This window comes from Drosophila rhopaloa, unplaced genomic scaffold, assembly GCF_018152115.1.
Source record: "Drosophila rhopaloa isolate 14029-0021.01 unplaced genomic scaffold, ASM1815211v1 contig_155, whole genome shotgun sequence".
NCBI classification, from domain to species: domain Eukaryota; kingdom Metazoa; phylum Arthropoda; class Insecta; order Diptera; family Drosophilidae; genus Drosophila; species Drosophila rhopaloa.
The window spans coordinates 13,480,992-13,492,926 of NW_025335034.1; the positions used below are offsets into that span (position 1 = coordinate 13,480,992).

General features: G+C 45.8%; 1 pseudogene; it reads left to right on the top strand.

Moving 5' to 3' along the window:
* The first annotated feature begins 1,261 nt into the window (after nucleotides 1-1,261).
* Nucleotides 1,262-5,790, top strand: LOC123037233 (annotated as a pseudogene).
* Nucleotides 5,791-11,935: the final 6,145 nt, after the last annotated feature.

The following is an 11,935-nucleotide window of genomic DNA, read 5'->3' on the forward strand; positions in this document are numbered from 1 at the left end:
AAATTCCTAAAGCCGACGTGAAATAACTTTTGTGTCTCAGTGTGTTTTTCTTAGTTACATATTTTGGGCACTATCCATCCATACATCTACACATACACGCGAATTGCAGTACCGCAAAAAGCTCGATAATCCCGCGCATTCCAGCGTCACCAATACACAGCCCGCAAAAGTTCGGGCAGTTGTTTTTCAATCATCCCATAAATAAATTCCAACAAAATTAATAAACACCAAGTTCAACTCCAATAAAATTAAACAAATACTGAGAATTACTGCCAGTTCCAAAAAAAAAAAAAAAAAAGGGAGAAATATAAAATACTGTCGCCATCGCGGAACTAGTGGAATCAATTTATTAATTTATTGATTTTATTAATTTGTTTCTTCGGTTTCACATTTTTTTCCAAAAAAAAAACGCCCTTTCCAGTATTTTTTTTCTTATTTATTGAGCTTGGTAAATCTGCATATATATCGATACTCAATTTTTTCTTTTGGGGATAAAAAGAAAAATTGAAAAATTGAAAAAAATACCACCCGCATACCACTGCAAGGTATTATTTTTTTTGTTTTTTTGTCTCCGAATATTTTTTTTAAAATAAAGAAAAACAAAACCAATAAACTCCAAACACTGCCGGGGACATCCAATCCCATCCTAATTCGGCCAACCACCCCCTATAAAATACTAAACGACAAATACCTCATCAAATACAGTATTTTTTCAGTATTTTTATTTTGTGGTATTTTTTTGGTATTTTTTTCCATTCTTGCTCCATCGTTCCACCAAAAGCCTGGGGAATATTTTAACAATAATTCAGCCACGCATATCGACTATTTTTGTCGATACCCTATTTCCACCGGTCCATAAGTGGGTCCGTAATTGTTTCTCTGATTTTTGTCCGAAATATCAGCGCGCACATTCCATCCTAACAGCATCCTAGTTTGGTATGTCCAGGGAAAGTTCCAACAAACTATCCCCTGTTCCATCACCGAAAATACCAAAAATCACGGTAAGGACGCCCACACCTAAAAAGGTCAAGACGCCACCTCCCAAAAAGGCTCCTTCTTCCATCGAAAGAACCACGCGAGCCAGCACAAAAATGGTTGCAACGGCTGCCGACCTCGCTATGAGCCAGTTTATTGAAGTCTCGGATCGACTGTCCGAATTGGAATCGCGAATAAATATTCCCTCGGCGGTCCCTCCTACGTTATCCGTCCTCAATATTCGCCGAGACGAAATCCGAGAGGTATGGGTCCGCATCAAAAAAGAATACGATGCCTGTACCGCATGCCTTGTAGCAGCCGGAGAAGGTGCAGCTGACAGCTTGCCAGTCCTCAAGGCTAAGTACGGGTATTGCTACAGCGCGTACGAAAGGTGCGGCGCCCAGATAGCAGATATGATAGCGCAAACTCCGCAACTTCCGCAACCTCCCCCAACGCCAGCTGATCCTTCTCAGACATACATTCCGTCAGGCTGCCGGCTTCCGCCGTGCGATACCGAAGTTTTTACCGGCGACTATCTTCGTTGGCCAACCTTTAGGGATCTATTCACGGCAATTTATATCAACAATCCCAGACTCACTCCTGTCGAAAAATTATTTCACCTTAATGCTAAAACGAGTGGCGACGCTCACAATATAGTTTCAAATTCACCCCTTACTAATGATGGCTTTCGATCAGCGTGGGATAACCTCACTGAGCGTTTCGAAAACAAGCGATTGTTAGTAAACAGTCAATTAAAGATACTTTTCAATGTACCGTCCGTCACACAGGAGTCTGGGTCAGCTTTGAAAGAACTTCAAAGTACCATCCAGGGTTGCCTTACTGCACTAGAAATGTCCGGTATTCAGGTCGAAACTTGGGATTGCCTCTTGGTGTATATGTGCTCGTCCAAACTCCCAAAGCTTACGCTTTCCCTATGGGAGCAGTCCCTCCATAACAAAGCCGAGATCCCTACGTGGCACGAGCTGAACGTTTTCCTAACGGAGCGTCACAGGACACTAGAAGCCATAGATGATGTTCGACCATCAGGTTCTAGTCAGACTCAGCCCAGGGCATCCACTTCCAACTCGGCGTCTCGAAGAATAAATTCATACGAGACAAGGGTAGCACCTAGGCAACCTAGAGGGTGCGATCTCTGTAATAGAGAGAACCATCCTGTACGCACATGCGCCAAATTTCTCCAGATGACGGTCGACCAACGCATCGCATATATAAAAAGAAAACAGCTGTGTTTAAACTGCTTTGCGCGGACACATCAGTTGCGCGACTGCGAAAGCGCACATAACTGCTTCACGTGCCGCGGCCGCCATCACACCCTCCTACACCGAGGCAGCCCATCCCCAGCGCGCGCAAATCCAACGCCAACGCCCAGATCCAGACCAAATACTCTCGGTCCCTCGGCTGCCAGTGGCACGCAGTCAACGCTTCAGAATTATTTTGCGGCAGGCACTAGGTCAGTCCTCCTAGGCACCGCTATAATTAATATATGCCATCGAGGTTCCAATTTCCAAGCGCGAGCCTTAATAGACTCCGGATCTGAGGCGACCTTCATCACTGAGCGCCTTTTCAACCTGATTAAACTGCCGTTCCAGGTTATCCGAGCACAGGTCTCAGGACTTAATCAAACGGTCTCCGCTGAGACCAAAAAGATCTGTCAATTCACGATCCGTTCTCCGACCCGGCCTAGCTTGCAGTTAAACACCACTGCCTACGTGCTTCCACAAATAGCCGGAAATCTTCCTTCATGTCCGCTTCCGCAACATTTCCTGCGAGACCTTCCCGAACTTCCGCTAGCGGATCCAAAGTTTTATGAGAGCGCACAAATAGATATTCTAATCGGGGCCGATATACTTCCATCCATTCTACTAAGCGGTACCCGAGCGAACATCTGTGGCTCGCTTCTCGGTCAAGAGACCATTTTCGGCTGGATTCTAACAGGACCAGTACCCGCTCCGAGGCATGATCAAATATCATCCTTTTCCACGCAAGTTGCACACACGTATGAAGCGTCTCTCGATAAACTCCTCACCAAATTCTGGGAGGTGGAGGATCTGCCAGTAAAAGTGGCAAAAGAATCCGACGTGATTTGTGAGGACAATTTCCTTCGGACCACCACAAAAGACGAGACCGGCAGGTATGTCGTGAGTCTTCCTTTTCGAGATCCTGAGAACATTAATTGCTCCCTAGGACATTCCAGATCCCAGGCGCTGGCTCAATTCTTAAGAAACGAGCAGCGGCTAAAAAGGGACAGTACGTTAAAATCCAAGTACGACTCAGTTATTCAAGAATATCTCGACCTCAATCACATGAGAGAAGTCCTTCCTACCCACGATTCAGCATGTTACTACCTGCCACACCATGCAGTGTTAAAACCGGAGAGTACGACCACCAAGCTTCGAGTGGTATTCAACGCCTCCAGCCCTTCAGACAATGGGGTCAGCTTAAATGATATCCTTCATGCTGGCCCGGTCCTACAGTCCGATCTAACCATCCAGATCCTGAAGTGGCGATATTTCCGATTTGTGTATAGTGCTGACATCGAGAAAATGTACCGGCAGATCTGGGTAGATCCGAAGCAGACAGCGTTCCAACGTATCTTATTCCGCGATAGGGAAGGATACATTCGAGATTTTGAGCTAAAAACTGTTACGTTTGGGGTCAATTGTGCACCGTTCCTGGCAATTCGGGTACTGCAACAGCTGGCGACCGACGTGCAACTAACCCATCCGAGGGCGAGTAAAGTTATTCGTGGTTGCATGTATGTCGATGATGTCCTTTCGGGAGCTGACTCTGCAGAAGAGGCTCACCTCACCATTCGCGAGTTGCAGAGTGCCCTCGATTCGGCTGGTTTTCCATTGAGGAAATGGACCTCCAACCACAAAGAAGTTCTGGCTCATATCGGAACCGATCATCTTTTAAATGCCGATTTCCTCGAAATAGATACGGAAAGCACGGCGAAAACTCTCGGAGTCCGTTGGAAAGCAACATCCGATGAGTTTTTCTTCGCCCTCCCCGACCTATCCACCGAAGCTACACTCACAAAACGGCATGTTCTCTCCCAAATTGCGAAGCTGTTTGATCCAGCAGGCTGGCTCGCTCCTTTCGTGGTCTGTGCCAAGATTTTCATGCAGGAGATCTGGCTGCATGATCTAGGGTGGGATGTTGAACTTCCAATTGAACTGTGCCAAAAGTGGCGTGATTTCCTTAAAAGCTACTCAGTCCTAGATCAAGTCCGAATTCCCAGATGGGTTTCCTTCCGCCCAGAATTCCGAGTGGAACATCACGGATTCTGTGATGCCTCTCAAAAGGCGTACGGTGCTGCGATTTATGTGCGCGTCGAGATGGGGCACACGACGCTAGTGTCGCTTCCCAGACTAGAGCTGTGTGGAGCTCTATTGCTATCCGAGATGGCCGAATCCATCCTCCCCCATATGCCGATGCTGTCCTCGAAACTCCATTGTTGGACCGATTCCACGATTGTGCTTGCATGGCTAGCCAAACCAGCATGCCAGTGGACAACGTTCGTTGCCAATCGGGTAACAAAGATCACCCAGTCCACAGAGGCAGCCAATTGGTCGCATGTTCAATCCGAACACAATCCAGCTGACTTGGCCAGTCGGGGCGTGCCATTACAAGAACTGGTCGACAACTCCCTTTGGTGGCATGGGCCCACTTGGTTGCAAAAGCCACGAGATCAGTGGCCTGCCCAAAGCACCGACTTACAGGTGACCGAAGTGGAAAGGCGTCCTGTCAAGGCCCATGTTGCGTCCATTCCGACAGAAGACATCCTTGATCGCTTTTCCAAGTTAAATAGAGCTTTACGGGTCTTTGCGTATGTCCACCGTTTTGTCCAGCGATGTAGGAAACAGTCGCCGATTCCGGAAGTCCATCTAGAAGCCCAAGAACTTGTCGCCGCTGAACGGCTCATGGTCATTAGCACTCAGCGCAGATATTTTGCTAATGAATATCGCTGCTTGAGTCAAAAGCGTCCTGTGTCCGCGACAAGTTCCATCCTCTCCTTGAACCCCTTTCTAGATGAGAAAGGGCTTATAAGGGCGTGCGGCCGAATAACGGCCTCCGAAAATTTGCGATATGATGAACGACATCCTATAATCCTCCCGTACGAATGTGCACTCTCGCGACTACTGGTAAACTTTACGCATCTCATAACGTTGCACGGAGGTAACCAGTTAGTCGTACGTCTCACCCGGTCAAGATATTGGGTTCCGAAAATAAAGAACTTGGTAAAGGCCGTTATTAACTCCTGCAAGGTCTGCGTTATCCATAAGAAGCGATTGCAAGTTCAGATGATGGGAAGTTTTCCGAAAGAGCGAGTCTCTTTTTCCCGGCCATTCACGTACACAGGGATGGACTACGCTGGCCCTTTCGACATAAAAAATTACACAGGCAGAGCTTGCCTAATTACAAAAGGGTATGTGTTGGTTTTCGTGTGTTTCTCTACAAAGGCCATCCATCTAGAGCCTACATCCGATCTGACGACCGAGAAATTTCTCGCCGCTTTCGCTCGGTTCGTATCCAGAAGAGGTTGTCCCCGTCAAGTGCAGTCCGACAATGGGAAAACCTTTGTCGGCGCTGCCACCCTGCTCTCCCGAGATTTTCTACAAGCCGTAAAAGAGTCTGTGACTGATGCGTATAGTCATCAGCAGCTCAACTGGCAATTCATTCCTCCGGGGGCACCCCATATGGGAGGCCTGTGGGAAGCGGGTGTCAAAAGCTTCAAAACCTTGTTTTACAAGTCCACCGCTACTCGAAAGTACACTTTTGAAGAGCTTTCAACCCTCCTAGCGAAAATTGAAGCTTGTCTAAATTCCAGACCGCTATCTCCTATGTCTGAAGATCCCACTGATCTCTTAGCATTGACACCAGGGCATTTTCTAGTCGGCGGACCTCTTCTGTCCATAGTGGAACCCGAATTAAAAGGGGAATCCAAGTCCATTGTGAATCGGTGGCAACACTTAAAGGCGCTCCATCAACAATTCCAAGCTCGATGGAAAGAGGAGTATCTCAAAGAGCTCCACAAGCGTAACAAGTGGCAGTCCCCGACCGCAAATCTCCGCGTTGGCGACATGGTAGTCGTCAAGGAGGACAATCTGCCCTCGAATGAGTGGCGCCTTGGCAGAATCGACTCTGTCTTTCCGGGGGCTGACGGCAATGTCCGTGTCGTCAGCATTCTCACGGCACGCAGGATTATCAAGCGTCCCGTGACCAAGGTGGTTCTTCTGCCAGGAGAACACTCCAACCGTCTTCCTCAACCAACATCCTCCACATAATTCCCCAACAATCCTCGCCATCTAAGCAGTTTCAAATCATCTTTTTTTTTTATCCATTACTCCCTACCAGATCACATCATGGTTCCTCGTCCACGCAGCGCTCAGGCATTGGAAAGCAGACGTACTCGAGGTATACATTCCTACCGATGCCGAGTCTGCCGTGGAATCCATCCGCTTCGAAAGTGCCAGAGGTTCCTAAAGCTGAGCGCAGAGAAGCGGCTTCGGGCAGTGCTTATTAATAAGTACTGCTCAAATTGTCTCGCCCACGAGCACTCCGACGGGAGTTGTCGCAGTGGCGACAAATGCAAAACGTGCAACGGGAAGCACCACACGCTCCTCCATATGCACGAGCGTCCCCTGCCGTCGGCTACTCAACAGCGTTCGCGCCGGCAGAATCCGCCAACTCGCCAAGCGCTAGCCCCGGCAAGGCGCTCGGCATCCGCCGCTTCTCAGCAGCGCTCGCGCCGGCAAGATCCGCCAACTCGCAGAGCGCTTGCCTCTCCGCCGCGCTCAGCCTCCTCGGCACCGGCTCCGTCACTTGCGTCCATCCTTCAACGGCACAGCGTGAATGTCCTGCCGACGGCCATGGTCACTTTGGAGACCGGGCTGAAGACCTTCGACACGGCCGCCCTCATCGACCCGTGTACGCCGACGAGCTGCATCGACGCATCATTGGCGTCCGCGTTCCGCTTGCCGACTACGACCGTCGGCGACGAGAGCATCTGCACGGCGACAATTCGGTCGAAGTGCGACAACGGCTTCAAGCTAGAGGTGGTCTTGAAAGTGGAGCCGAACGTCCGCATCCGCACCCCCATCCGAGAGCTCTCGGACACCGTGGTCGGCAGATACGGGGACCTCCCGTTGGCCGACAAACGCTTTTACTTGCCGGCAACCATCTCTGTAGTCCTGGGTGCGGATGTCTACGCCAAGGTCATCCGACCGGGCTTCCATTTGGTCGACGAGGGACTCCCAGTGGCCCAGAAGACGGCATTCGGGTGGATCCTGTCCGGCGCCTGCAGTCAAGCCTAGACGACAGGAGTGGGCTTGTTTTTTTTTCTTTTGCAACGCTAGCGATTGCAAGGGGGGCGGAATGTTTACGCCGCTCTCCCCTCTTTTAAACTGCCCGCGCTTCCCTCGTAGCGAATGCCCACTCGCCCGCACTGGATGCTCGCGACTCCAGGCTCTCCCGCTCTCCCGCACTGGACGCTTGCGATTCCAGGCTCTCCCGCCTTCCCGCTCCCGGAATCTCTCCACTGCGCTTTGAAACGCAGCGCTCAATTAGGTTTAAGTTAGTCTTTCATTGTCTCAATATGAAATATGTATGAAATACATCGCCCGGCCGGTCCGCCCTAAAAAAAAAAAAACAAAATGAATTTTTCTCCTTCCCCCCCCCCCCACCCTTTTTTTTTTCTTTCTCCTCTTCTTTCCCACCCCCCCCCCCCCCCCTACTAAAAAACCCAACCCCCCCCCCCCCCCCCCCCAACCAAAAAACACCAAACCCCCCCCCCCCCTTTCTTCCAAAAAAAAAAAAAAAAAAAAAAAAAAAAAAAAAAAGAAAAAAAAAAAAAAAAAAAAAATAAAAAAAAAAAAAAAAAAAAAAAACGGTTGGCTAGGGATGGTAAATTAATCAAAAGAAGTCTACTAGAATAAGAAGGTAAGATAAGATTTGCATCCCAGTTTAGGCGCCGTAAAGCAAAAAAAAAGAAGTTTTTTTTAAAATTTAAAAAAAAACAATTTTATATTATATTTTGTAAACCAAAAAAGGGGACCCCCTACTCGGAATCGGACGGACTAGCGAAATAAATAAAGTTTTAGTCAAATAAGGATCATCGAATTCTTTTGACCACCTTTTAAAAAATAAAAAACCTTTTCTGTTTTTTTTAACCATGGACGAAATGTGATTAGAAAATTTTAGTTTAGGGTCCAAGAGAACGCCAAGATCGTTTACAAGAGTTATTCTATCCAAAGAGCTGCCACTTAACGTGTAAGTCGCGTATATCGGATTGGCCCGATAAAATAGTCATCAGCTTGCACTTGGAACCGTTTAAATTTAGTAAATTATCTCGGCACCAGTTTTGAAAATTATCTAGATCGGATTGCAAGTTTAAATGGCAGGAAATGTCCTTATACTGCAGGCACAACTTAACATCATCTGCGTACATAAGTACGCGAGAATGACTTATAATTGAGGGAAGATCGTTAATAAATAATGTAAAAAGTAACGGACCCAGATGGCTCCCTTGTGGGACACCGGAGGTAACACGGAGAATTTCAGAAATTGAATTTTTAAAAAGGACCCTTTGTGACCTGCCATTTAGATAACTTGAAATCCATTTAAGCAGATCAACTGGAAAACCTAAAAGGTCAAGTTTTTGAATGAGAAGTAAGTGATTTACAGAGTCAAATGCTTTACTAAAGACAGTGTAAATGACGTCTGTTTGAAAACTACTATTGAAGCCTTTTATCACAAATGAAGTGAGCTCTAGAAGGTTTGTGATTGTGGATCTACGTTTTATAAATCCGTGTTGACACGGAGAAATGATTGATCTGCAAAGGTGCCGCAAATGAGGAGTAATAATTTTTTCAAAAAGCTTAGGAATAGCTGACTACTTAGAAATACCTCTGTAGTTACTGGCTTCTAACTTGTTACCTTTTTTGAGAAGAGGAATAACAAATGATTCCTTCCAAATATTTGGGAATTGGGAGGTTTCTAGAGATAAGGTAAACAACTTGTGAAGAGGTTTGCACAGGGCCTTAGCGCAATACCTAAGCACGCACCCAGGAATACCATCGGGCCCTGGCGAATAAACAGGCTTAATACGAAGAAGATCCAAAAGAAGAGAGCTTTCTGTTAAAGTGGGACAGAATATGAGGTTTGACTTGGACATGGTGTAAGAATAAGGCTGTGATAAATAATCTAAAGTAGAGTAAGTCGTTTGAAAAAATTGGGCAAATAAATCGGCTATTGCCTGATCTGTGGTTGCCGTCATGTTTTCGAACGACAGCGAGGAAAGAAAAGAATTAGATTTACGCTTGGTGTTAACAAAATTATAAAACTGTTTCGGGTCCTGAGAGAACTGGACCTTACAACGGTTTAAGTAACTATTATAACACTGAGCATTAAGCACGGTAAATCCTGACCGAGCACTTAAATATCTAGTAAAAACAGATTGAGAACCGGTATTTTTATATTTCCTAAAAAGTCTGGACTTTACATTTCTTAAGTGTGTCAACTCTTTGCTAAACCAAGGTGATTTATTGGAAGTTGACGGATAGTACAACGGAACACAGGAATTATAAAATGAGTTTATTGCAGTGTAAAAAACATTAACTGCATCGGACATATTAATGCATAAGTAAAGATCAGACCAATTAAAGCCAGAAATAAAATTAGTTAGCCTCAGAAAGTCTGCCTTGCGAAAACAATGCATTCGTTTTGATTTTTCTGATTTTTCTTCTATAACTCTACCCGTATCAAATGAAAGTTCGATTGTGGGATGATATGGATCTTCAGGTTGCGTGAGTGGTGCTACTCTGGACAGAAACACACCTTCAGGATTTGATACAAAACACAAATCAAGTAGGCGACCTAATGAATTTCGAACATGGTTTACTTGAGATAGAGATATGTCAAGCAGGCCATCAATAAAATCATTCTGTGCTATAGGTAGTAAGACATTAGATCCGTCCTCCGTGGACCAAGTAACTCCAGGTATATTCAAATCACCTAGAACTATCATCTGATCCCTAACGGAAAGCTTATTTGCAACGGACTTAATATCGGATAGGTGATTTAAATAATCAGGAAGTTCAGACAACGACGGAATATATGAGCAAGTTATGTATACAAAGTTACCAGGAAGCGATAACTTTACACAAATAAATTCAATGGTATTGAATTCATCAAAAAATAACTCCTCACACGGGAAGTTTGAATCAACTCCAATTAAGACTCCACCTCCCCGTCTAGAGGGACGGTCATACCCATATATTGTGTACTTACCTGGAAAAACTTCGGAGCTAAAGATCTCCGGCTTTAACCAGGTTTCTGTGAACACAATAGTATGAGATGCAAAGGAAAGGCTATCAGAATACAATTTAGTGAGTTTGCTACGCAAACCTCTTGCATTCTGATAGGAAAGAAGGAGGTTAGAAGTTAGTTTTTTGAAATTGGTACACTGGTTTGGCCTCGACTAGGAAGTTTTACTCCCACGGGCCCCTTCTTCTTTATCTTAGCCTCGAACTCTTTTACAACCATATTATCCGGGCAAAAGTCGCCCTAGCATATGGCTTCAAAAAGCTAGTTAGGGACAGTTATCTTGAAAGATGAAATGTCTCTAGCATAAGAAAACTTAAACTTTTCCACCTTTACACTATTACAATCGGCTTTAGTTTTGTCTTGTATATAAGACAATACATCAGAAGATGTTTGATCAGGGGAAAGCCGAGAAACGAAAATTAGTTTCTTTAGTGGAACCACTGTAAGGGATTTTGGTGGAGCAGACATTGTTTCTGCAAAACCAACTTGAGCCGGTTGTCCGGACTCAGTAGTCCCTAGTGGTGGAGATGCTACATTCTGAGAGATAGGTGGATCCACTAATTGTGAAACCACTACGGACAAATCGGAATTCTTAGAAGTCCCTGGTTGCATGCATTCTGTAACGGATTGTTCGGATACTGAATCTTTTTAGCTGCCGATCTTAGCAACATTTGAGGGTTTGCTGAAATCAACTGCTGATCCGCCGGAATGCTCTGTTGATCTTTTGATTTCGGTTGCGGGGTGTTCCCCTTTTGCTCCTTACCACCAGCGGCCTTTTTGCGCTTAGGGGACTCTTCTAATAGCTTACGACTATTAAACTGCGAGTCCAGCGCAGGAGATCATCAGCTCGGCGAAAACTATCTCTAGCCACTCCGAAACAGCTAATCAGCCCCATCAGGCCGCCTTTAGTTTGGCGCATGAACGATTTCATCTCGTTCGCAACCTCGACACAAGCGTCACAACAAAACTGCAAATTGGGACCCTTTGAAAGGTCATCACTTGTCCGGCCAGTAAAACCGGCGCACTTGGTGTGCACCATATTTTCACACAGCCAGCAAGTCATATTAGACTGGTCAGCCCTGATTACGAGGCTGCATTTTTTGCAGAAGCAGACTAAATTTTTATTATTCATTTTATTTATTTACCACTGTACCAAGAAAGCGAATTGAAATTTATAAGCGAGCAGTTATAAGTACCGCAAGAGCGCAGAAACTGCACGCTTAGAACTTTCAAAGCAAAGAGAGCAAGAGAGCGGGAGCGTAAATAAGTTAAAGTGCATGCACAAAAGAGAAACGGAGGGGATATAAGAAAAGAAAACACAGATAAGAATTACGAAAAACTAAAACAATATATTAGTATTAAATACAAAGTGCACTCGCGAAGCGAACGGAGTTTAAATTTATGTTTTAATAAACCCGAAGAGAATTAAAATTGTTTTGATAAATCCCACCGATGGGAATAAAACGAAAACAAAATGCAAAATTCGATGCGCAGAAAAAAAACACGACCGTTCACTTTGAAAGTCAAAGACGATCCTTACCTGGCTTGGCGGCCAAGGCGCGAGCAGCACCCAGGTTTTCGGGGTCGTGAACGCTGCGGCCATGGGGCCACT